The sequence below is a fragment of the Sus scrofa genome, chromosome X (assembly GCF_054392235.1).
Source record: "Sus scrofa isolate SSC_HxYL_T2T_F1_AM1 chromosome X, Sscrofa_HxYL_maternal_Yorkshire_Landrace_v2.0, whole genome shotgun sequence".
NCBI classification, from domain to species: Eukaryota; Metazoa; Chordata; class Mammalia; order Artiodactyla; family Suidae; genus Sus; species Sus scrofa.
In genome coordinates, this window is record NC_139401.1 from 109,315,825 (window position 1) to 109,343,724 (window position 27,900).

At 38.1% G+C, this 27,900-nt stretch overlaps 1 long non-coding RNA gene and 1 pseudogene across 7 annotated transcripts in view; one reads left to right on the forward strand and one right to left on the reverse strand.

Moving 5' to 3' along the window:
• LOC102165926 (uncharacterized) overlaps nt 1-27,900 on the forward strand; it is a 1,721,850-nt gene that overhangs the window by 289,797 nt on the left and 1,404,153 nt on the right. The gene's annotated exons all lie outside the window — the stretch shown is intronic.
• LOC100517444 (E3 ubiquitin-protein ligase Hakai pseudogene) lies at nt 12,388-13,421 on the reverse strand (annotated as a pseudogene).

Genomic DNA, 27,900 nt, shown 5'->3' on the forward strand with positions numbered 1-27,900 from the left:
AGGATAGACATTGCAGCAAATGGTAGAAGAACTAGATAACCAACGGGGGGGAAAAAAATGAATGTTGGCTATTATCTCATATCAACACAAAACTTACTTTAAACTGCTTGTAGAACTAAACAAACAAAAAAACCCTAAAACTATAACATTTCTAAAAGAATCATCTATGGAAAGAAATCTTTGTAGCCTTGCACTAAAACAGAAAAAAAAAATCCTTCTGTTCTTTAAGAAGAAAATTGGAAGGCAAGTCACGGACTGGGAGAAAAGTATTTGCAATACATACCTCTGATAAAGGACTTTTATCCATAATACAAGAAAGACTCTTACATCTCAGTAAGACAAGTGATGCAATATAAATGAGGAAGATTTAAACAGACATTTTACAAAAGAGGACACAAATAGCCAATAAGTACATTAAAAGATGTTTAACATTATTAGTCAACAGAAAGATGTAAATCAAAACCACTATGAGGTAGCACTCTATACCCACCAGAATGGCTAAAATTAAAATGACTGACAGTCCCAAGTTTGGGGGCAGATGTGGAACCATTGGGAGCCCAAACATTGCTAGTGGTTGTGTAAAATGATGCAGCTACTTGGGAAACCTAGTTGGGCAGTTTTTTTTTTGTTTTTTGTTTTTTTTTAAAGGTCAATGTTGTGTATTGGTTTGATATTTCAAAACACTTGTTTATGACTTAAGTGAGGTGGTTTTAATCCACTTATTTATGACAAAAATTATTTTTAGAAGTTTTGATATAAGAATAAAGTTTTGTCAGGGTTTCATAATTTCATCTGTGGTTATTAATAAGCACTTGGTAGCTCAGCTGCTGAGTGGCCTTTTGGTGGCTTATTGATAAGAACATGAGGAGAAGGAACTATGGCAAGGAAACATTTAGACTATAAACACCAGTTTGTGAGGAATATCTGAGAGTTTCCGTCTGGATAAAAGCTACCCTTTGCTAACAGCTCTTGAAGACCTTGGAGCATTAGCTCCTACTTTGGTAAAGGCAACACCTCTATTGGCAGTGGTCTGAACAGCAGCCAGAGGAGAGCTCAGCTTGCCCACGGGCACTGGCACCAGCACCTGCACCATCATTCCCTAGCAATGCGCTCTAGCAACAAGAGACTTATTTTCATGCTGGCAGCTGGAAGTCAGATCTTGGTTGGCAAAGCCTTCTTTCTGGAGAAACCAAAGCTCATAGAAAAGGTATACCTTAACTAAATTTGGACTTTATTCCTTTCATTTCACCTTGCTTGGTATAATAGTGTAATTAATCTTTCATTTGGAGTGTGTTATTTCTTTAATGGCTTATTAAGAGATATCTTATATTCTCTTGGCTAGTGAAATTATTATAATTCCCACAGTGAACCTGTTAAATTTCTGGCAAAAACAAACTCACTCTCTGAGCTTAATTTGTCCCCAAAACAAAAACAGTCAAAATATTCCTACTATATTACACAGCATTTGGGACTTCTACCTACTTGTATGTTCTAAATAAAACCTATGTCTACAAAATAATTTATACATGAATGTTCTAGCAATTTTATTTATTAGAGTCCCAAACTAGAAATCGACCAAAATGTCTATCAACATTTAAATGGAAAAAAGTGATATATTAATACAATGGATTAATATAACTAATATAATAATACTAATCCATAATAAAAACAATTAATAAAATACTAATCCATAATGAAAACAATCTGATACATTCAACAATGAGTTAATGTCAAACCATTACACTGAGCGAAAGAAATCAGATACCAAAAGTACATCATATAATTACATTTAGATGAAATATTGCAATAACACAAAACTGATCTATACTAAGAGAAAGTAGATTGGTGGTTGTCTGAGGCCCAATGATAGGGTAGGGATTGACTGCAAAGGGGCTGGAGGGAACTTTTCGTTGTATGGAAATGTTCTATAACTTGATTGTGGTATACTCTTACGTATTTGTCAAAACTCATATAAATGTACACTTAAGTAGGTACATATTTGTCAAAACTCATTTAACTGTACACTTAAGTGGGTCTAACAAAGTTGACTTTAAAAAGAAAGCAAAGTAGATTAGAAGTTATTTATGGGTAAGTGGGGTTTATCTTTTTGTGGGCCTCAGTGTAGAGTAACAAGCTGTTTCTGTTTTTTCCCCCACTAGGGGACCACCAAATGTCAGCAGGCCTTCCTAAAACAATATAGCTTTTTTTTTTTTTTTTTTTTTTTTTTGTCTTTTTGTCTTTGTTGTTGTTGTTGTTGTTATTGTTGCTATTTCTTGGGCCGCTCCCGCGGCATATGGAGGTTCCCAGGCTAGGGGTTGAATCGGAGCTGTAGCCACCGGCCTACGCCAGAGCCACAGCAACTTGGGATCCGAGCCGCGTCTGCAACCTACACCACAGCTCAGGGCAACGCCGGATCGTTAACCCACTGAGCAAGGGCAGGGATCGAACCCGCAACCTCATGGTTCCTAGTCGGATTCGTTAACCACTGCGCCACGATGGGAACTCCAATATAGCTTTTTATGGAGACTTTTTTTTTTTTTTTTTTGTGGACTCTCATATTACTGTTCTGTCAATTCTAATTATTTAAGTACAATAAGTGCAAGTGGTTTACAACAGATTTGGGAACTAAAATAGTTGACTCTTAAGTATACAATTCAACTGGTGGAAACTAAAATGTGAATGAATTCTATAGCATAGTCTATGTGCTATGAGCATTGAGCATTCTGAGGACATCAGTAGATTTTATAGAGAAGACTGAGAGCTTCACTTAGCCTTATCAGTCAGTTAAGTAGAGTTTGGTTAAGAGAGCTAAAAAATTTAGGCAGCTATGGAGTAGTCTGCAATAAGTGAGTCTACCTTGACATAAGTGTTGCAAGGTTTTTGCGACCAGGCTGGAGATTCAGGGATTTTTGTCCTGAGATAGGTGACTGGTGTTGGAGAAAATCTCCTGTTGATCCAGTAAAACCTCTCTGCAAGATGTAGAAAGTAATAAAATAGTAGAATTATTGAATAAGCATTAAACCAGATTGTGATGCACATCACAGGCAATTCCCTGAAGAGGTGATAAAAACGAAAAAGAAATCTTACTCTTTTTATATAACCAAACAGATACAATCCATTATATGCATGTTAATTGTCTATCCAAAGGAAAAGATTTTCATATCTTTTTGATAAGCAGGAATTTGCATCTTGGAGCTAAACTACCACAGATGTGGAAGCAGGGCATCACCCTTCTTGATGTTTTTCAAAGAGATGGTCCCTTGACCCCCAAGAATGACATTCTTGGATATAAAACTGGCAAGAAACTATTTACCATTTATATATATTTACATCTCAAAGAGACAGAGCATTTATAATCTGAAGTTTTCTGAAGGAAATGCTAAAAGGGAGAAGGAAAAGTTGTTAATTCTTTTGCACTAAGGAAAAAGTTAAAATTTTGAGATTTGTATTTACCCTTACAATTTCCCCTTTCTGTTGCTATCTTCTAGTAAAATTAGTTTCTAATTATCTACAATGGCATTTATATCTCTCTCTAGCAACAGTCCTAAGTATCCATTGTAAGGCCACAGTAAAATACAAAACAAAGCAATTAGCAGAATTATAACAGAATGAATTAAAAATTAGCATAATATTTGCCTTGGGGAGAAAATTGTAAGCCTATCATAGCAATGGTGAATGGTTAAAACGGATTCTTGATTAACAATGCACAAAAATGCTCTTGTCATACATTAAGTTTACAAACTGTTGTGGTGTCTTTGTGCTTGCAAATAACTACTCGAGTATTACTGTGTAGTTTTTTTACAATATTCCATACAATCCAATCCTAACTCTGGAGCCTGATAACCTAAAATTTTAACTGAGTTTTTCTTAAGGCCCAATAAATTTCCCCTGAGTCCTCATCACTCATAGAAATATTACAGTTATGGAATAAACTAGGACCTTCCATAATTATTCCATCTTCTCAAATAATTCTCCCAGATAAAACCCACAAAGATAGCCATGGCATTATCTAGTGTCAAAGTCCTACTATGAGACATCCATTCAAAGGTGTAGATTAAACTTTGTAGAGGAGGAAAAATAATTTTCCTTCTATTCTTCAAGGTTTTTGGCTGAAACCTCTCAGTAATAAAAGATTAACAGGTATGCTTATCCATATTAGGACTGGAAGAAACTTGTATCCCAAAGTGATTAATAGTGACATTAGACATGTCTTCTGTAGTCTCTACCCATAAATGCCAGATTTCTGTTTTTCTAGTAATCAGATGCATTTCTATACCACCCTTCCAATCAAATTAGTTAACAAAAATTATTTGTGTCAAATTTGGGGCTTGAGTATCTGGATGTATATTAGTTGCTTTCACTTTAATATTGTAAAAATTAGTAATGAATATGGTTCTGTTATTTTTCTACCAATAATCAGATTGTTGGATTTATAAGTCCAGGCCATGCCCATACTGAGAGTACAATTGAGAATTGATGAGAAATGTGTGACTGTAGGAATCATTGTGGGAGTACAGAAAGAGAATGGTGTAACAAATAACCTATCTTCTAGTAAAATATGATTCTTAGAGAAATAGCCACTAATTCACTTTTATACTACTATTCACTAATACTTTGAATAATACAAGAAGGCTTTCTGAGAATCGTAATAAGTTTGTTAGAATCCCTCCTTTCAGTTGAGTTGAGTACCAACACCATTTATTCTAGAAACCCTAAGGTTCAAGTCTGTGGGAACCATAGTCCAACCCTCTTGAAGAACTGGCTTCACATGGCAAGTATGAATCCATCTGGGTTTTGTTTTACTCTGATTACCATGTAGGTGATCAGTAGCATTTGAAGTGGTCCTCCCTGCATGGTGACAGCCTATCTTTCCTCCAGAACATTTGTATGTAAACTAAATTGTCCAGTTTGATAGGAGTGACAGATTTCTTCCAGTAGGTCCTCTAGGTCCTCCTGACTTTGTCATAAGGCTTCTAAGGAAGAGAAAAGCCATTTTAGGTATTGAACATGATTATGAGAGAATTCAGTTAAATCAAGGCAGAGGAAGTGATTTCCTACCCAAAAAGTCAGTCCTGCCAAAGGTGAGCAGCCTTCGAAAAAGTCACCTGACTTGGATACTATCTGCCAGGACTGAAACAAACTGATGCATTGCTTTGGGCCCTTATTTAGGAATAATGATTCTGGTTTATAGGAATAATGATTACCGGTTTATATGTTTTTCAGTTTTATTTTGGCTGTGGTGTGCAGTGGCTTGATATGGATCTCAGTTACCAGAGCAGGGATTGAACCTGGGCCACACTGATGAAAGCACTGAGTCCTAACCACAAGACCACCAGGGAACTGAAGCTGGTTAAATTTGAGATAGAGAACCAGTAAAAAAACATCTTTAAAAAAAGACAAGTCATGGACATGTGTGAAATAAAATATCCTTTGTTTAGAACTCAATTTAAAGGAATAAAATAGTTATAAAATATTAGGAGAAAAAAGGGATAATTTTAAAAGTGTACTCATCCTATAATACTCCCATACTTTTAGTAAAGAAGATAAATTTGATATAGTTGACTACTATACAGATTTATATCTCAAAGTAAATAAATTTTCTCTTCCATTACATAGTTCCTAACCCTGCAACTATTCTGACTTCGGTACCATTGTCTGTGAAGTTTTTCACTGTAGTTGATCTATAGTCTACTTTTTCGTTTCTTCTGCTAGACAAGTCTATATTTTCGTTTGATTTATTTAGGAATCCTAAGTAAGTCTTAACTAAATTAGAGGATTCCAAAAGGGTGTGGGGACTCCTACACTGTTTTCCCTAGTCACTTACAGAAAAAGAGAAATTTGTCCCACCAAGAGAATCAATAATTATTAAATATATAGGTGATTTTCTAGTAGTTTCAGAAATCAAAGAGTAGTACAAAACTGTGCTTTGGCTTCACAAGAGCTCAAGTCCTCACTAGAAAAACTGCAGTATTGCCAAATCAAAACAAAAAAAGAGGCATCTGTTGTCAGCTAAAGGCTACAAAGTGTTCTAAGAGTGGGCCAATTATGCAGATAAAACGACCTATTACCCCCCCAAAAAAAGCCGAAAAAAACCCAAAAAACCCTCACTAATACTTAAAGAATTTTGGAAACTAGTAAGGTATCATTGACAGTGAATTCCAGTTTTTGCAGAGCAGGCAAAAACTCTTGACAATGCAATTGCATGATAATTCTTCAGATCCTCTGGTTTGGTCCCTAGAATCTCAAGAGGCATTTGAAAAATTGAAATCTCTTCACCAGATTTAGGGATTCCACATTCTGTAAAACCTTTCCACTGTTGGTCCTGAAAATAAAGGTGCTGCTAGTAGAATTTTAATTCTAAAGTTGGGAATAGACTAGACCAATCTGGAGGCCATGGCATTAAGAATGCCCAAATGCCTCTGAACTGTAGTGACAGCTACCACACTTACTAAAAAGGCTCAAGCCCTTGCATCAGGTGATTGATTTGAATATCCCATTTGTGGTGATGGTTATCTTACAAGTGCACAAAACCCAGCATCTGTTGGTTACCCATCAGACTGGCTATGAACAAGCATTATTATCCAATCCTAGTATTGTGTTGGAAGATGCCATCTCTTAAACCTGCTACTCTGTTACCAGATCTTGATCAAATAGATGATCATGATTATATAGTGGTAATTGAAGAAAACACTAGGCCCCAGTTTCATTTACTTGATAATCCTTTTTAAAAGGCAGATTTCATAATGTTCACCTTATGGGTCATTTACTTGACACAAAATTGGCCAACGTAAGGCTTTCTCTGCTGTGGTGACTTGTCATGAAGCTTATGTTTTGTCTGGAATTAAGTTGGCACAAGCAAGTAAGGTACTAGCTATTACTAGAGCTGAAATTCTTGGTCCTAGAGTTAAAAGCAAATGCATATACTGATGGTAAATATGTGTTTGGTGTCTGTCATGCAACAAAGCCAGTTTTGAAAAATTAGGGATTATTTCTATGAGAACTGAAACACCTCATGGAGAATTTAAAGCTGACTTGTTAGAAGCTTTATAAGTGCCTACTCAGATTATCGGTAATCCACTATAGAGCTCAGACAGGGCAAAATGATTTTGCTGAAAGGGCTATTGAAACATGACTCCAAATTTAGAAGCCTCATTTCTAATACTAGAAAGTTCTATCCATTTTCAGAAACAAGCTTCACAAAGGCAGATGAACAAAGAGGTTTAAAAGAGGGCTAAAAGAAATTCAACTGGACTATTAAGAATTTCTAACAAAATCTATCTATCAAAAAGACGAAATTATTCAAAACATATTTAAAGAAATTTGTCATCTGCCAGCAGAATTTTTTATGGACCACACCCAAGGTAGATGCCAAAAGTTTTCCCTTATCAACTTCACCAGGAACCAGTGGCAGTTTGATTTCATAGATTTAATGCCCTGTGAAAGGTATGAGATTTTGGTCCACTTATGGTATGTATGATGTCTGAGTCTTTTCCCTCTTCAAAAGCAGATGCTCAGGTAGTGGGGTAAAGGCCCTCTTGATGTACATAATCCCCACTTTTCAGATCCCAGATCTTACTGACTCAAACAAGGGAATCATTTTATGTCCACTGTTGTCAAAGAATTATGCAAATGTTTGCAGATTCCTAAAAGCCATCATACTCCAAGTAGACTGAAAAGACTCAAAAATCTAACAAACCCATTGACTAAGATTCAGCAATTTACGGGTAAAATGGACTAGAGATTTACCAGTAGCCTTGTTAAAAAGTAAAGCAACTCTTGCAAGCGGTAATGTTCTCTTTGAACTTGTGCATTTTTCTGATTCCCTTGTTGCAGTTCTTCCATCCTCTGGAGTCTCTTCCTATGATCTCTCTTCCAACATCCTGTCTTTTTGCCATAATAATAGACAATTTTCCCTTCTTCTTTTGCTCCCTGAATAGATTGGCCAGAGCAGGGTTAGCCCTTCTAGTAAATAGTTTTAAGTGAGGAGCTAACATGATGGTTTTTATTTTTTTACTCCTTTGACTTTCTCTAGATCACCACAAAACTGTGTAGCTGCTATGATTTGAGTAAGTCTGTCCTTAGTACCCTATTACCTTTCCCCTAACTTCAGTTTGGATAATCGGCAAGAGAGCTAAGACAAAAGTGAACAGGACTAGGGGGTAATTCTAATCTGCCTCAGTATCCATGCCAGTGAATTGTGAGAAAGCAACACACTGCTTATGGGAATCAACTGGGGACCTGCCTGTTGCTGGATACACTGCGGCAGTGTCTCCCAGCTCACATTAGCAACACTTCTTGATAGGTTTTAAAAGCCCTTCGTTCTTCCACAGTGGTAATGGGTGGCCAATAGCTTCCTTTGGCCACTATACGCATTGTGGTGGGTCCCCATCTAGTCCTCAACGTGTTTATTCCTTAGCCTGAGTGAAGTCTGCTGGTTGTATAATTCCCCATAGCAGCCAGTGCACATTCCTGGATATGAGGTTACAAACTGAAAAAGATGCTGTGGGGTATTTCTGTGTCTTTTTGGGGCACAAGAAAGAGAGACTTTAGATGACTAATACCCACTAGGGAGAAAGGTGCAGGGATTACCTGGGAGGCCTGTGTAGCTTCTCGATGGCATCAGCTTCACTGGTGGTCTGACGAAAAAGGGCTGGTTTTCCTTGTATTGAGGCAAGAAAAATATAGGGTTATATGGCACTTTGGTTTCTTTCCCATGTGGATATTTATCAGGCCTAATGCCTTCATCTTTTCCCATGTGGCCAATGCAGTTACTCTATCCTATTGCCTTTATCCAAATTCTCAATCATTCCCTGATCACATCTATCATGTGTGCCTTTCTAGTGACTTGGTAAGTGTTTACTAAGAGACTCTTTAGGTGGATTCGAGGGCTGAGATGTGAAGTGGACTCAGGCTAGGGCACAAACATGTGCCTTCAAATATGGCAGGGGATTTATTAACAGATGGAGAAGTTGTACCCTTGTCTCTCCTTGGAAGGAAACCTAATGGAAGGAACCACCCATCTAAAAGAGCACTGCCTTCTTTGCAGGTGTTGATTTAATGTAGGGAAAGATAAAGAGACTCAGAGCTGTGGTAACAGAAGAGAGGGCAGTTCTGTGTAAGAAAAAGTGATTTAATTCTCAAATTTCCTCTTCATTTTTCTCTTTCCTTCTGATTGTCAAATAATTTTTTTACTTTTTCCTTAGAATGGTAGTCATGATAAATACCAGTGCTTCATATACTTGGAATGAGGCACTTTTAGGAACTTCTGTAAATATGTTAATTTGTCCAAATGAAAAAAAAAAAGTGCTCATGCCACTATAACACTGATTATCTTATATATACCCATTCCAAATGTGACAGAAAGGTATTAGCAATTTGAGAGAGATACCTGCAGGCAACAGTTCTAGTATCACATGTTTTTCCACCAACAAAGTCAATGTGATCCTGATGGGATTTTAGAACTGGCGTCACCTATGCTTACTAGATAATACAATCTTGAATTTGGAAAACGGTAATTCATCTGGCTAGTATTCCAAGTGGAGAGCTAGAAAGGAGAAGTTCTATAATTGAGGATCTCTTACATGGCTGTTGTGTGCCACAAGACCTTCAGCTGATCCATCCAATTTAGGAATTGCCAGATGGATTTTATCCTCATTGCCAAATTGTTGGGGGAAATAACAATTGAACATTAAATTTCCTGTCAACCGAATAAAACCTCTCTATAAAACATGGAAAAGAATGAGGTAATTTTATTAATTGGTAAGCCTTAAACCAGACTGCGATGTGCAGTATAGGCAATCCACTAACGAGATGTGTACGGAAGCAAAATTTGCCATCCTATAATATGTCTCTGGCATGAGGATTAATACAGGCTATTTTTTTAAGGCCCCAAAGGCTCTTTGGGCTTTAAAAGAAATTTTGATCTGCCTTCGAACTGCCTAAAAGAATTTAGGTAGTGGGCCCAACCTCAGAATAGTTATCACTAGAGATAACTGTGCAGAATATGGGCTAGGTGCAGTAGAAGAAACTCTAAGCAAGGGCTACTCCGTATCCCATTGTCTCCGCAAAGGGCAGCAAACATTTACCAAACATTTGCTTTTCCGTCTCCATGTGAATTGCTTTCCTCCCCTTTGAAATCCCAAACCACTAACCCCCAACCTCTTCTGTCTTTAGCTGAAGATAGTATTTAAGGTAAAGGGCTTTAGCTTTCTTGGTGAGTTACTTAAGTTTTCCTGGGTTTCTCCCATATATACATGTTATTAAGCTTTTGTGTGATTTTTTTTTTTCTCCTGTTAATCTGTCTCATGTCCATTTAACTCTTAAACCAGCCAGAAGAACCGCAAAGGACAGAGAAAATTTTCTTCTTCCTTGATAGATTGCAAAGACAAAAAAGAACTACTACCTTTTTATATACTTGTTAGTCTGTATGTTATGTAACATATATATGTTAATCCATTACATATGCATTAATTGTGTCTATCCAGATGAAAAAATAAAACTTCTCATCCTTTTTACAAGCAAGACGTTCCATCTTGGATCTAAATTCTCACAGACAGGGAACATTCTTGGTGTTAACTTTCCAAAGAAGTAGCTTCTTGACCCCCAGGAATGACATTCCTGGGATGCAAAACTGCAAGAGGCTTATTTAGCTTTGAAAAAGATTTACATACATTTCAAAGAGGCAGAGCTAGCATTTATAATCTCAAATTTCTGAAGGAAATGCTAAAAGAAAATGGGAGGAGGAAATTTCTCTACTTATTTTGCACTAGGGAAAACTTTTATTTCCATTTTTAAGATTTTATTTACTCTTACACTGGCAATAAAAAGTAAAAGTGATTCCTAGAGGGCCTATACTACATAATAAATTATTTGGATAAGGACTCACACGTAGGAAGAAGAAAAGGCCTTAGTAATTGGAACTAGAGTATGAGGTGAGCACTGGCTCTGAGGTGTTTAAAAACAAGACAACAAAATGGAGTCACGTTAAGCCCCAGGTCACCAAACTGAGACTTAATCATAGCTTTGGCACTCTCAGAAATTGAATCTTAGGACAATCAACCAGAAATCATTTTATAAGGAATAGCAAGGTAATCTGCCTGACTAATCCTGCTGTCCCCTAAAGGAAAGTAACCTTGGAATAACCAATCTTCTTTGCTTTTTTTTTTTTTTTTTTTTGCCTAGGATAACTTCTTTGTTTCTGCTCCCTTCTGCCTATAAGTCATTTGTTTAAAAAAAAAAAAAAGGCTATTGTTTTATACAGCTCTCCTGAGCTCTATCTACTAGATTGAGTGCTGCCCTATTCAAATTGATTTTTGTTCAAATAAACTCTTAAAATTTAATTTGCCTCAGTTCATCTTTAAGCACAGGAAACCCATTAAAACTGGGGCATAAGATCAGAGTTGGAGTAGCAAGAGGTATTTGATGCTGTTTTGACAGATCTGGGCTAGAGCTGCTTAGATACTTTTGGTTTGTGTGGTTTCTAGGATCCAGGGCAGGGCTCAGCCTGCAGATGGTTTGGGTCACAGAGCTTAAACTACAGTGAAGAAGAAGCAATCTGGGCCTAGAAACAAGAAGGACAGAAGTTACAAGGAGGAAGATTTATGTACAAAGGCCTAATTGGTTTTTTTTTTTTTTTTTTACAACCATGTTGAAATTTACTCCTTTTACTCAGGTTAATAAAATATATCATGAGAAAAACTAAAACGTGGTTTAACAAAAAAAAAAAACAGTTTTGAAAGTAGAACAGTAGCCTGCCCCCTCCCCTCCCAATCTCCAGCAGGAAATAATATTGCAAATGGTCATTTCTTGGTCAATTTGCTTTACTAGAGGAACAAAGTTAAAGCATAGTTATGCCCAACCAAGCCACATAGTTACTCTCAACCAAACCACTTACCTGCACTGTAAAGTACTTAAAATCACTCTCAAGATCAAGGTTTAAAACCATTTTAAGAGACAAGACTTTAAGTATTTTATACCACTCCTGTAAGAGATGCTTTTGCTTCTCCAAATGGTCGGAGCTTAATTAGAAGTTTGATAGTACTTTTCTTGTTCCCATTATATCTCCTGTTCAAAATAGTGTTGTTACTGGTAATATGGTTTATATCTTGTCTGATCTGGGAAATGGAGTCCAAGGAGTGACATTTGAGAAAGGCAGACGCTGCTTTCGTGGAGGAAGGTATGATCCGCTGGGTGTAGGCCACATACCATGACTTACTTCCCTTAGTTATATTAATGGAGTGCCTAGAGTTCCTTGATCTTCAGTAAACTGAGGTAAATGTGAGCATTACAATGGTGAGAAGGGAGTGTACTTGTGGCTTACTCTGTTGAGGTGAGGCAAGTCCTGGTGGAAAGTACTGCCTATAAGATAGTATCTGAGCAATAATAGGTCTATAGAGAGGGTGGTGTAGAAGTCACTGTTGCACCTGAAGCTTGGCTATGAATGAAGTGAAAAGTACATGTGGCCTAGGAAGGATGTGGCATTTGATGACTTACTGATGGTGGAGGTGGTATAGAATGCTGACTGAGGAGGCATAATACGAAAGTTCAGTACCAATGTTTGACCCTGATATTCCAGATGATGGTGAGCAATTGCAAAGGCAGGGGGTGGTAGTTTTCAAGTACCTGAATTTGAGTCATTCTGAATTAGGAGGGAGAGTTATTAAATTGCTGTGTTCTCTTGTTGAAATACAAAGGTTTTCTGATTTAGTTTTCTGACTCAGTGAAGGAGGTAGAGGTGAAGCCATGGACAATCAGTTCTGCTGGAGGAACACTGATACCTTCTTGTGGCTGATGATATAGCTTGTGTGAACATGTTGCAAAGGAGGTGGAAGTATCATAAAGTATTGCTTTGGTGGAATATGGTTCATATGATGTTTGTCCGGTGGCATTATAAAAAAGATGATCAGAGATTTCAATTGGTAGTGGGACAATAAGCAGAATGAACATTTTCAAGTTAAGTATGGACATCAGGGTTTTCAGCTCTCAGATGGCGGTAGTTGATATGAGCCTCTAAGTCTCTTTGTGACAAATACGATCTCTTGCATCCTTGAACAGTGCTGCACATGAAGAGAGAGCCTTGTGTATGCTTCTCAATTCGTGCTACAGGATTATTACAGCCTGGGCACATCTTACTGCCTTCTTTTCCATGTAAAATAGCACAGGAATAGCAAAAAGCATGCTTGCATGGAATCACCCGCCCGAAGATTTTAATCGGTAATTCGCATTTGTCACAGAAATGAACTGGGGTATCATCCTTTTCACCTAAGATGTTTATCTGAAAGTCCCAAAAAAGACCTTCAATAGAACTTTGACCATTTTGCTCATTTCTACAAGACTTTCCCCCGCTAGGCGCATACCGATCCCCCTCACGAATATTGAGACCTCCTGCGTCCTCCATCTCAGAGCGCGACGGGAGCGGAAGTCAACCTTACTGGCACAGGGAGCGCATGCGCCCTACTCTCTTAGAGTACAGTAGGCGGAAGTAGTCTTGGTCCGGGGTCGTTCTGTCTTTGACCTTTTCTTACCCACCCTCGTTCCAGTGAGGAAGCAGAAAGACGAGTATTTGAAGTGTTTCAGTGCTGAGGTTGCTTAAGCTGCTCTTATTAGGCTTCAAGAAAAAAAAAAGGCTTTAATTGGAAAAGACTAATCCGGAGTGGGGGAGGGGTGAGCAAGCATGTATGCACATGCGCAGGTGCAGTAGTACCAGAAGGCAGAAACCCAAGGCAGGTAAGGCAGCCTACTGTCCTTAGACGATTTTTGAACAATGCAGTGTTTCCCCTTGCGAAGGTGAGAACGATCATAAATGATCGAGTAGAAAGTAGAAAGCTCCTCAGACTTTTCAGACAACGCCTAAAGGTAGAGAAGCATAGACTTGACTGCAGCAGTGAGGGTAAGGCGGGGGAAGACAGAGTTCTAAGTACTTCTGAAAACAAACTATTTCATTGAATACTTTCTACTTAAATTATATGAATATTATATGAATATAACTTCCTACTTCAGAATGTTTGTTTTACTAAAAAAATAATTGCTTTTGATTACTTAAATTACTTGAATCTCTCCCTGTCCCTAAAGTCTTTGAGTAACAGTGAAATCCCAGGAAGCTGTGTCAGATTTTTAGCACACTGCGTATGTCCCCTTGGTGTTGGTACACTAGTTTGTGATGTATGATGTAGAGTGGCTCCTTTACTGAGTGCAGGGTCATCAAGTGGGACTTGGAAGTCCTTTTTATACACAGTCCTTTAGAATGATATTTGTAGGAGTTCCCGTCATGGTGCAGTGGCTAACGAATCCGACTAGGAACCATGAGGTTGCGGGTTCTGTTCCTGCCCTTGCTCAGTGGGTTAACGATCCGGCGTTGCTGTGAGCTGTGGTGTAGGTTGCAGACGCGGCTCAGATCCAGTGTTGCTGTGGCTCTCGCGTAGGCCGGCGGCTGCAGCTCCGATTGGACCCCTAGCCTGGGACCTCCATATGCTGCGGGAGCAGCCCAATAAATAGCAAAAAGACAAAAAAAAAATGACATTGTATATGAGTATTGATCTGTGCATGAAAGTTCAAAAGTCCCTACAAATTAGGCAGGTGATAAGTTACATTATAAAGTGCCTTCCCATAGCCTCAAAATTTCTCATTTTGGTTCTTTAAATATTACATTCTCTTGGTATATTTGATATATGTTTATAGAACATTAACAGCTTGGAGGAGAGAACTTAGTAAAATCAAAAGTTAAAGGGCAAATCATCAGTAGTGATGACTATTCAAAGATGGATATGAAGCATATTAGAAATGATCATATTTGTTTATAGAAAGGTAAGGTTATACAGAAATGTCATTTGTACCCACCCTTTGGGAACCTAGTCAGCTGTAAAGAGGCTCACCCTCTCTGCGATAGCTTCATTCCATACTGTCTAGAATAAGTGCTCTCATTCTCATTTATAAAACAACTTTACAAAGGAAGTGATGCACTGCCATGACCAAGTATGCTAAATATATGATTGAAAAATAAAGGGTAGGTCAGAGCAGGAAGTTGTCCTCATTAAGCAGATTGTCCATTTCTGCTGAAACACCAAGGCACAAACTGACCTTTGCCAAACAAATAGACAAAGTCAGCAGGAATGTTATACCAGGTTGAAAATGTGTAGAGAAAAATTAAAAGCCATAAAAACATTTTTTGATGGTATCCATTTAGATAACTGGAATTGCTGAAGTGTAAAGTTAGATCAGAATATTTCTGCAATAGTACCACATAATTGCTGGGGAAAATTTCAAATTGCTAATATGATTTATAAAAGAAAAAATAGGAATTCCTTGGTGGTACAGCAGGTTAAGGATCTGGCATTGTCGTTATCATTGCTGTGGTGAGGATTTGATCCCTGGCCCAGGAACTTGTGCATTGTGGGCATGGCCAAAAAAAGAAAAAAAAAATATAGCTGCATGGGACATTTAATCAGAGGAAGTGAATGAGCAGCAAAAATAGGGTTATAAAGAATAAACAGGCTCCCTTTTGATGTTGGAAATGATTATGAAGCTCATAAGTGGTCAGAATAAGGCATAAGCTCATAATTGGTCAGAATAAGGCAGAGGTTTAGGGAAAAGTTACTTTGTCCATTTCAGTATTGACAAATTGTTGAGAAGTTGCATGTAAGTAGGTACCAGTTTTCTCATCCTGACCTAAATAATCATTTCATTGACTGTTTTGTCTTTATTTTGAATTTGTCATCTGTGGGCAATGGCTACTGATACTAAAAGTTTTTTTTAATTTAAGTAATAGGGAATACTTATTCACTATTAGGCTCTTGATTCTTTGGCCTTCTGCCAAGTAGCTAATGCCATATAAGCAAATACATGTGTACAACGGGACCTTGTGACTCAGTGTACATCCTTCTTTCTGCAAAACAATCCTGCTTGAAATGAAGTGTTTTGTCTTTTTAGGGCTGCACCCATGCATATTGAGGTTCCCAGGCTGGGTGTCGAATTGCAGCTGTAGCTGATGGCCTCCACCACAGCCACAGCAACTTGGGATCCAAGCCACATCTGCAACCTACACCACAGCTCACAGCAACGCCAGATCCTTAACTCACTGAGCGAGGCCAGGGATCGAACCTGCGTCCTCATGGATACTACTCAGATTTGTTTCTGCTGAGCCAGGATGGGAACTCCTGATGGTTTTTTTTTTTTTTTTCTCGTACATTCAAAAGGGTGCAGCTGTTCTGAGTGAAGTTAAAGTGAGGGAGGCCAGACTATTACCTCTTAACACTCCCACAGCTCTGGCATCCTTTCTCCCCCTCCTATAGGGTCTTAGAGGCAGTTCAGTGGAGCACAGTTTGAATACTACTGCTCCTCAAATACGTATTTTCTAAGCTGATGTATAAAATGTTTATAGTGAGCAGTGTCATACAGCTGAAAGAGTAATAGGTGAGCCCCCATATATCTACTGCCTAGCGTAAGAAATAAGAGCATTATTGGTGCACTTGAAAACCGCCACACCCTTGCAAGAGAAAAGCATTGTACTGAATTGTGTGTTCATCATCCTTTGGCTATTTTCAGTTTTAAAAATCCCATATGAATCTACTTTTATACAAAATGTTTATTTTTGCATTTATCACTTTATAGGGATGGAATAATACTGTGACTTTTTATGCCCTTACCATTTATATTTCTGAGATACTGTCATGTTAATGCATGTATTTTATTCATTTTCAGTACTATATTCCATTGTATGAATATAATTTAAAAATTTCCTCCATTGTAATCAACCTACATATCCATTAGTTATATCACATTTATATACAATAGAATACTATAAAGCCATAAAAATAAGAATGTTCTATGTGTTTGTGTGAAAATTAAAATTCAAAGCATTGTGTATTTTCTTGTAAATGCATGAAATATTCTTATAAAAATTCATAGAAGACTCATATAATTGCCTGTAAGATACTGTTGGCAGGGAACTCCATGGAAAGATTTTATTATGTAGCATTTTGTACTTTGTGCATTTTGACCCATGCGAATATATTATCTATTTAAAAATTGAAAGAAATTTCCTATTGATGAATATTTGGTTCTCAGGTTTTGCCATTATAAGTGTTGCTTTGAAACATGGTTGTACATGTGTGGCAGTTCCCTTGCAGTGCAGTGGGTTAAGGATCTGGTGTGGTCAGTGCTGTGGTGTGGGTTTGCTCCCTGGCCCAGGGACTTGCACATGCTGTGGGTGCAGCCAAAACAAAAAACAAAAACAAAACTAAATGACCAAAAAAACCTATTCTTGTACATGTTCAGGAATTTTTCTAGGGTATGTGTACAGGAATAGGTGTACTAGGTCATAGAGAATAAGCATATTCAACTTATCCAAAGAGTTCATATTCAGTTTATCAGTAGAGTGTAAAAAGTTTTTGTTGCTCCTCATCTTCACCAATGCTTCTTATTAACAGACTTTTAAATTTATTACAAATTTGGTGATAGTAAAATTTATATCATTATATTTTTCTCTTGTGTTTCTCTGATTACAAGTGAGGTTGAGTAGCTTTTCTTGTTTTATAGGCCACTTACAATCCCTCTTTTGTCAAATAACTGTTCATATCATTGGACCATTTTTCTGCTGAATCATTTGTATTTTTCCTTATTAATTTTTAGGAGTTCTTTATATCCTTCCTGATACTAATTCTTTGCCAGTTATATGACTTAACAATTGTTTTCCTTTAAGTTTGTAAGATGCTTTTTAATTTCTTTATAGTGTCTTGGATAAACAGAAGTTCTCAATTGTGATGCTTCAGACCTATCTATCCTTTTCTTTATGATTAGTGCTTTTCTGATATGCTTAAAATATTTTTCCTAACCTGAGATCATAAAAGATGTTTTTCTTTTTTTTTTAAGTTTGGTCTTTCAAATGAAGTTTTTATTATTATTATTATTACTATTTTTTTTTTTTTTTTGCGATTTCTTGGGCTCCTCCCACGGCATATGGAGGTTCCCAGGCTAGGGGTCGAATTGGAGCTGTAGCCACCCGCTTACACCAGAGCCACAGCAATGCAGGATCTGAGCCGCGTCTGCAACCTACACCATAGCTCATGGAAACACCAGATCCTTAACCCACTGAGCAAGGCCAGGGATAGAACCTGAAACCTCATGGTTCCTAGTCGGATTCGTTAACCACTGCACCATGATGGGAACTCCTCAAATAAAGTTTTTAATTGGTCTGTAACAGATTCGTATGGTGTAATGTAGGGATCCGATTTTTTTTTTTTTTGCTCCATATAAATAGTTATCCTAGAACCATTTATTAGTAGCCCATTCTTTCCCTTCTGATTTTTAGTGGCTAACTCTCATATATCTGATTTTCATATATGCATAAGTCTGTTTCTCAATTCTCTATTCCAATCCATTGGTTTATTTTCCCATCCCATCTTAATTACTGTGGCTTTAAAAAGTTTTAAAATTTTGGAGAGGGGAGCAAATTTCTTAACTTACTTTCAGGGTCATTTTGTCTAGGCCATTTGCTCCATGAAGATATTTTAGGTTGGTGAGATATTAGAGGGATGAAGGAGTTGTTAAGGAAAAGGAGAGAGAAGAAGGTTTACAAATACACATTTGCTCATGCTGCAGTAATTGTAAAAGTCAACCCTGCAAGTCAGGTATTTTCATATTAGAAAAGCTGCTTGCCTACATTTCCTGGCATCACTGTCAGTAAAGTGTGAGATTCACAGGGTCAACATAATTTTTTTTTTTTTAAGGGCCTCATCCTCGACATATGGAAGTTCCCAGGCTAGGGGTCAAATTGGTGCTGTAGCAGCTGGCCTGTGCCACAGCCACAGAAATGCTGGATCTTAACCTACTGAGTGGGGCCAGGGATGGAACCTGCATCCTCATGGATCCTATTAGGGTTTGTTACTGCTGAGCCACAACAGGAACTCAAATTTTTATTTATTTATTTTATTTCTAAAACTAATTTCTTTGGCATCTCACCATCTTTTTGGGGATGGGCGGTATTGCATTGTGATTAAAACAAACAAAAACGGCCTCTATTGTTGGGCATACGTGTCGGTTCAAATTCCTGTTCTGCTACTTACTACCTATGTGACCTTAGGTACTTCATCTTTTTGGTATTTATTATTTGTCTTTTTGGTCTGTGGATGGTGGTGGTGATTATGATAATAATATAATAATTATTTATATACTATAAGTTTTCTATTGCTGCTATAACCAATTACCTCAAAACAACATAAATTTATTATCTTACGGTTCTGTAGGTCAGAAGTCTGACAAGGTTTCTGATAAAGTTTCTGGACTGGACTAAAATCAAGTTTTCAAAAGAGTCCCTTTCTGGAAGTTTTAGGGGAGATTCCATTTTCCTGCTCTTTCAGATTGCTTGAAGAATTTAGCTCCTTGCATTTCCTTGTTTTCCTTGTTGGCTGTGGAGGTCACCTGCATTCCTTGGCTTGTGTCCTCTTCCTCCATCATTAAAACCAAGAGGGGTGGGTTTTAGTCTCTCTTACCTTTCAAATCTTTCTTGCCTCTTTTCCCTACATATCACATAGACACAAAAGAGAAATAATAGGTGAAAAGGCCATGTAATGATGAAGGCAGAGAGTGATGTAGCTGAGGAAGGCCAAGGATTGCTAGCAACCACCAGAAGCTAGGAAGAGGAAAGGAAAGATTCTTCCCTAGAGTGTTCAGAAAAAGCATGACCCTTCTAACACCTTGATTTTGGATATCTAGCCTCCAGACCTGTGAGAGAATACACTCCTGTTGTTTTAAGCCACCTAGTTTGTGGTATTTTGTTATGGCAGCACAGGAAACTAATATAACAGCTTACCATGTCTTCCCAAATTGTTTTTTCTTTGAAGTAGTATACTAAAAATGGTCTTTTTCTCACAGGCTTGGAGAGCAGACTTGTGGTTGCCAAGAGAGGAATTGGGATGGATAGGGAGCTTGGGGTTAGTAAATTCAAACTTGTACGTTTAGAATGGATAAGCAGCGAGGTCGTGCTATATGTTGTGATAGAACATGATAAAAGATAATGTGAGAAAAAGAATGTATATATGTGTAACTGGGTCACTTTGCTATATAGCAGAAATTCATAGAACATTGTAAATCAACTATAATAAAAAATAGTTTCATTAATTTCCAGTGTATAAGATACCTATATTCAAATATTGGTCCTAAGGTATGGGCAGTACCCTAAGAAATAATTGTTTGGCAGCACTCCTAATAATAGAATTAAGATCGATGAGTGAAAGTTGTAAGAAGAATGATTTTCTTTTTTTTAGCTGACTATATAAAATAGAATTCCGTAACAGTTATAATAGTACATAGTAGTAAGAGCTGTCCTTGTTAGAACAGATCGCAGACCTTTGGTTGAGGTAGTGGAACTAGTTTTTCATGAATGTTTGGGATAAAAAAATTCATTTTAAAGAGAACTAGTTATTCTTAGGGTAAGCAAGAATTTTTTTTAAAAATCATGTTAGCAGAAAAATCTGAAGTGGTGCTTGCTTACTTAGGTTTATGTATGAAAAATACAGAAAGCTCTTAGCAACATTTTTTGCATGAAGTTCAAACAATTGATCAGAACAAAATTTAGTTAAGTGATTATCAGGTCAGTATTATAAGACTATATCTAAATCAATTGGTATAATTAAACCCTGTAAATCATCCATTTATTGAGTATTCCTTGTGTGGTGTAAGAGATCTTGATGATGTCATCATTGCCCTAGTTGATTTTATATTCTTGCTGGGCTGTGTTGTAGACATTTGCTGGATGACTTGACAGGATGTTTTCTCTTTCTCACAATATTCAGAATTTCCTTCCGATACCCAACCCTGTCCTTCACAGGCCATTTACTTCAGGCTACCTAATCAGGGTGAATTTTAGTTCTCTTGTTTGGAATGCTGGTAAGATTTTCTGTGTGTTCCTCTGTGTATCAATAAGAAATACACAGTCTTGACTGTGACTGGCAACATATTCTTGCCAGGACAAGAACCAGTTTTAGGATAAAGCTGACACTGAGGATTTCAAAGCAGAAAGATTAAAGGAAACTGAAGATATCATTGAATTACTGGATCAACCAATATCTGGACGATCCAGTTAAATGAGAAAATCAGTTTTTATTGAAGCTGGTTTGCATTGGGTTTCATGTTCTATCCAGCACAAAGTCTTATCTGTTCATAAATGAACTGAAGAACAATAAATGACTATACAAAATACATAATCAATTGCTAGATATACCAAAGATAAACTACCAGCAGTATCAGCAATATTCCGGGGAACCTAATAGAAATGCAAAATTTTCAGGCCCCAGACTTTCTGACTCAGAAACTCTGCAAGTGGGTCCCAGTAATGTTTGTTTTAACAAGCCCTACAGGGGATTCTGATGCTGAAGTTTGAAAACCACTACCCCAGGAGTTCAGGGAAGGAAGATTGTGTGGAGAAGGGGAGACGAACTAAATACAGGAGCAAGACAGGTGTTTTTTTTTTTTTGTTTTTTGTTTTTTGTCTTTTCTAGGGCCGCTCCCATGGCATATGGAGGTTCCCAGGCTAGGGGTCTAATTGGAACTGTAACCACCGGCCAGAGCCAGAGCCACAGCAATGCGGGATCTGAGCCGAGTCTGCAACCTACACCACAGCTCACGGCAACACCAGATCCTTAACCCACTGAGCAAGGCCAGGGATCGAACCTGCAACCTCATGGTTCCTAGTCGGATTCATTAACCACTGCACCATGACGGGAACTCCAGCAAGACAGATTTTTGAAGAGAAGATATATGAACCAGAATGAATAAAAGCAAAGAGGTAGGAATGAATGTTATTTATTGGGCATTATCTGGCTAATTGTGGCTTTAATAAAATAGTGAAGGATTAATATTGCATGAGTAGGAGGGTCGCAAAGGGTTGGTGGCTGAGATTATTTTTTGTCTTATTATTTCACTTGAACTCATTAAAAACCTGAGCAATAGAATGAAATATTGTTACTCTCCATTGTAGGCAATGTCTGTGGAGATCAACCTGTTTGGACTATAGCTGTAGAATATTAAGAATATCAAGTAATAGAAAGAGGATGGTCTAGTCCTCCTTATATTGGTGTCAGGTAGATAGAGAAGCCTCCTTGCTGGACTTCAAAATTTTGTTTGCAGGGAATTACTTTTATCTACTTGTCAAAATTTGACACCAGTGGAGTGATAGGAACCGTGAGAATTTAACCTTCCCTGGCTTTCTGAGATATTGGGTATAATTCTTTGTCGTCTTCTTCCTTCCTTTCCATATTTTGTAGGACAAGTTTCCACCTTAAATACTGATGTTATGTCCAAGGTTGTACATCACCTTCACACACTGTCTACTCTGTTTGATAATGTGTGCTTGGATGGAACTGTTTACATTCTATCTTTTCCCTAAAGCACTGTAAGCCATGCATAATGATGCAGCCTGTGGAATTGTGGAATGGGAGCTGACTGGCTCAGAGAGAGTGCTGGAAAATGAGAGACAAGCATTTTAGACTAAAATGCTAATGGATGCAGAAACCTAAACACTAGACTTTATTTTTTGTCTTTTTTGTATTTCTTGGGCCGCTCCTGCGGCATATGGAAGTTCCCAGGTTAGGGGTCTAACCAGAGCTGTAGCCACCGGCCTATGCCAGAGCCACAGCAACGCGGGATCCGAGCCTTGTATACAACCTACACCACAGCTCATGGCAACGCCGGATCCTTAACCCACTGAGCAAGGCCATGGATTGAACCCGCAACCTCATGGTTCCTAGTCGGATTCGTTAGCCACTGAACCACGATGGGAACTCCCAAACACTAGACTTTAAAGTCTAACTCTTTCCCAAACTTACACAGACTGAAGTTTCTGGTGGTGGTGGTGGTGGGGTATGTGTGACAGGGGGTTGGAGAGAGAAGAGGACGAGCTTTAACTTAATAGTGTAAATAACTTCCATATTGACAGTCAGGTTTTTGCTAAGGAGTGCCAGAACAGTGAATAAGCATTTCTAAAGCAGAGGCACTCCTTAGTATATTTAGTCATTATTTAATTAGTCTTGATAATGGGGCTTCGTTTTAGAGAGAATTTAATGGTCTTGATACTGAGTGACTTTGGTATGGCGAAGATGTGTCTATGTGTTTATGAAATGCAAATAAAGGAAATGGCTTTGGAGTTTGGCCAAAAAAGCCTCCCAGTACCAAGCTATGGTTACTTTAAACCTGCTTGCTTTGGAGGTTAGATTGAAGGATGCCTGAGACGGGCAATAAATTTCTTCCCCTCTACCACTTTGGGAGGACATATCAGTCAATGAATCATCTCTTGTTTGTTCAGATAGACTGACCCATCATTTGGCTTACTTTGTGGGTCTGAAGTTTCTTGGGGGATAAGAGACAGATTGTGAGAAGAAAATGGTCAAATCATGGGACACTAGTGAGTTATAGGGCTGGAGAGGTAATTTTGACCTTGCACTTTGCTTGGAGGGTCAACCTGGAGCTTTGGTAGCTTGTTGCCTGGTGGGACAATTTCTGAAGGCATGGTTTCCAGGGGCACAGGCTGGTGGAGATTTGGATTTTCAATGCTTTTAGAATTATTTTATTTTTTCTTTTTAATTGTTATTTCCCCAATGCAATTTTTTTTCTACTGTACAGCATGGTGACCCAGTTACACATACATGTACACATTCTATTTTTTCACATTGTCATGCTCCATCATAAGTGACTAGACATAGTTCCCAGTGCTACACAGCAGGATCTAATTGCTAATCCATTCCAAAGGCAATAGTTTGCATCTATTAACCCCAAGCTCCCAAACCACTCCACTCCCTCTGCCTCCCCTTTGGCAACCACAAGTCTATTCTCCAAGTCTATGATTTTCTTTTTTGTGGAAAGGTTTGTTGGTGCCGTATATTAGATTCCAGAATTTTTTTTTTAAACGTGATGCTTTGATAGCCTTAACAAAAGACTGATAATTGTTACATGTTAACTAGAGTCTCTAACCAGTTTTTACCAGCTCTGGGTTGTGAGGTTTTGGCTATTTGGGGAAAAACATATATATATCTCCTCCCTTCCTTACTCTGGAGGTATCAAGCTCTGGTATATTTCTAATGGACTTTAAATGTTCAACTTCTGGGTTCATTTTCCATCATGAAATGCATCTCTGGCATTCAGTGTGAGTTGTTTAAGCTAAAGGAAGATACATATTTTGACAAACCCCACAGTGTCTGTCCTAAAGTATTTAACATGAGATAGGCCCTACTGCAAACAACATACTCATGAGACATCTGATAGTAGATGTGTACTACATACCTACCTAAGTATTAGACACTGAGGGGTCAGTGTGAAGACACAAAGATGTCAAACATTTAAATTATGTCTGCAAACAACTGGTTTACTGATTTTGTTATGTTTCTTTAACAAAATTAACTTTTTTTTGGTTGTTTTTGGTTTTCCTGTTGGTGAATACAAAGTATCCTTAGATTGCAGTGCTGTCTCTCTACTTTCTTAACAGTGTGCCTTTGGGTAAGTACCAACTTCTCAGTCTCAGTTGGCTCAACTGTAAAATAGAGATAACACTTGATCTTTGTCATGCATAGCATTATTTATTATAAGTGTAGCAAATGGTCTCAGTTGAAGTCTAAACTGGTATTACCTTAATAATTAGACATCTCTGGGCATATCTGGAAGGACTAGGGGACAGACTTGCCAGGAGTCAGTTGTTTTAAAGGACCACGGAGTCTCTTTGAAAAGAACTCGTAAGCAAAAAAAAAAAAAAAAAAAAAAAAAAATTAAGGCACATGAACTTGGCACAGGAGTAGTGCTAGGAAGCCACTGTAAAAGAAATAGCAGAGTCTTGATAATCAAGTCCAAAGCAACAAGATAGTTGAAACATTTTAGTTTAAGCAACAGACTATCACAGCCTAAATTGGACTTTTAGGGAAATGTAAGAGATGGAAATCACCTTTGGGTGGGCTAAGCAAAGAGTTATGGCAAGAAAGGAAATGACAGACACTGGAGGAATGGGTTCCATGGTCCTTCTAACCATCAGGAATGAAGTAGTGTCCATTACCTATTCTTGGACTATGGAGTTAACCCACCGGATGCTACAGTAGTTTTATATTTCTTCAATGTGTAGATGGTAATTCAGAGAACTTGATGTCAATAAACCTTGGTCAAAAGAAACTGATAGATGTGTAAAAGTTCCTAAGGTAAATGAGTTTCTGTTAGCCCACTCCTTTCCCACAGGTTGTGTTCAGGGTATAGGGCCAGAATGTGACTAGCCAGTCATGGCTCAGCTAAACTCAGTGGATGAGAAGGTGGTGGTGAGGTCTGGTGTTTTTCCTTTAGTCGCATTAGTGTGGCAGGCCTAGGAACTTGAGCTAATTTACTAGGGATCCGGAGTGTGGCACGTGCAACATGAGCAGGAACTTCTCTGTGGGAGGAAAAAAGTTGGCTCTTGATCTTAGGATAGTGGAGGTACCTGAAAACTGGCTTCTGCTTCATAGAGTAGGATGGGCATGAGGAGGCAGGTAAGTAGGAGCCTAATCAGAGAGGAGCTTACAGAAAGGTTGGCCATTTGTCTCAGTCTGCCATGGGTAAAACCAATATGCACCTATAGTTACGGCATTATTATTAAGAGAACCCTCTTTTCACCCTCACCCCAATTCTCCTGGTTTAGATGGTAAATTATATGGGAGGTTGCTTTGTCCTTTTAAATCCCTATGCTGCTTTGCTGTCTGGTCCTTCAGTTGGCAATTACTTAACTTTTCCTGAGGCATCCAGAGATGTCCCTACTCCCTTCTGTTGGGTCCATGTTCTTCCGTTTGCCCCCTTAGCTTCCTCCATTTTCCCCATTCCAGACTCTTGGGAAATTCTTTGTGCATCTTTTATGACCATGGGGGGATTGTGTAGCCTGAGTCTGGCTTTGTACCAAGCTGCAGTGGCCCTAATGCTTGATTCATTTTGATCCTCTTGCCTTTTTTTTTTTTTTTTTTTTTGTCTTTTGTCTTTTTATGGCCGCACCCATGGCATATGGAGGTTTCCAGGCTAGGAGTCTAGTTGGTGTCGTTGCCCCTGGCCTACACCACAGCTCACGGCAATGCTGGATCCTTAACCCACTGAGCGAGGCCAGAGATTGAACCCACAACCTCATGGTTCCTAGTCAGATTAGTTCCCGCTGCTCTGTGACGGGAACTCCCTCTTGCCACTTGGAATTTGATGACCAAGTGCACAAACAAGAAGAATCATCTCTTTGTTCTCTTGGGGAGTCAGCCTTGTACATCAGTTACATATTATCTCTATAGCCAACGCTTTGTGAAATTTATACTGCCTACCTACTACTATGGTCCTGATCTGAGAGATGGTTAACCTTCACTATAGCAAATACTGATAGCAATTTTCCCCAAAACAATGTGTACCATTTTCCCCGAAGGAAATTTAAGAAAATGAAAATAAAAGTTGCTTGGAGAGCACCAGGAAAGCCTAGTCATCCTAGCTGAACTGTGTTTGTTGAGCCCAATTAGCTAATGTTTGGCTTTGGCTCACTCTTCTAGCATAGGGCAGTGAAACCAATGGACTTATGAAATTCATAGATTTCCTCTTCATCTTTGTATCGTTTAGTTTTTATATTGCTAGGGTATGAAGACAGTTAAACATGAGCAATTTTATAGGTTTATCAGGGCACTGATGTCATTTGGGGATTGCGTGCTTCACTTAATGCATCATGTGTGAAAAACAGAATCAGACACAAATCACTGAGAAATGCAGTTAATGTTTTATGAGTTCATAAATCCAGAGCTGTGACTAACACTGGGACCTCCAATGGAGTCCTCCAGCCTTATAATTCAGCAGCTCCAAGGATTGATTTTATCACATAGAGTTTGGGCCGGGAGCTAAAATACATCCACATGCAAATTCAGACCATGGAGAATACCTGAACACATTTCTGCATAGAGATTTGTGAATGTTCACTGGTGAAATAACCTCATCAAGGGCCTTTGAGTTGTCACTTGCAAGTTGCGCATAGAGTGTGAAGTATCCACGACAGTAAGCATGTTCAAATCAATCCTCAGTGTTTAATTATAAGAGAATTAGTCTTGTAAAATTTAATTGTAATTGGCAGTTGTCATCTTATGTGGTTGTATAGACTTGTGTCCCTATTTTATAGATGAGAAAATTGAGATGAAGCTATGTTAAATAAATTGCTCAAATCATGATGTGACCAAGTTGTAGAATTGGGTTTTATCATTCCATGGCCAATTCTCTTCCTATGACATCATACTGTCTATAATGAGAATCCAGTGAAACACACCCATCTCTTTTGCTCTTTCATACATATGGACTTCCTGCATGGTGACATTTACATCCAGCAGGATATAGGGATGAAGATGGTTGTGGGCGGAGATCCCCCAGTAATACACGTCATGTTCCCTAGGAAAGAATTTAATCAGACCTGGAGCTTCCTGTCAACTATACATCAATGCCAGGGGAAAAAAGTTGGGCCTCTGTTTTCCATTTAATGGTCTATTTTGTATAACCTCAGTGGATTTCTGGTAGCCAAAGCAGACATTATATGGTTGCAGAGTTGATGATTACCATTGTGGTGTGAGTTAAAGGGAATGGGGAACCAGGCTTCCCTTCAATACTAGTAAGAGTTTTATTCTTAATTTTATTTATCTCTACTGACAGATTTTTAACTTTTTATTTTGAAATAAAGACCACAGGGAGTTAAAAAAAAAAATAAAAAAAACAGAGAGGCTCCTGAACTCTTTGCTCAGCTGCCTCTAATGTGAATCTTAAAGTATATCAAAACCAGAAATTTGTCATTGGTATAATACTGTTAACTAGACTAAAAGCCTTATTCAGATCTCACTAGTTTCTACATACACTCATTTATGTCTGTGTATGTGTGTGTATAGTTGTATGTAATTTAATCTCTAGGTT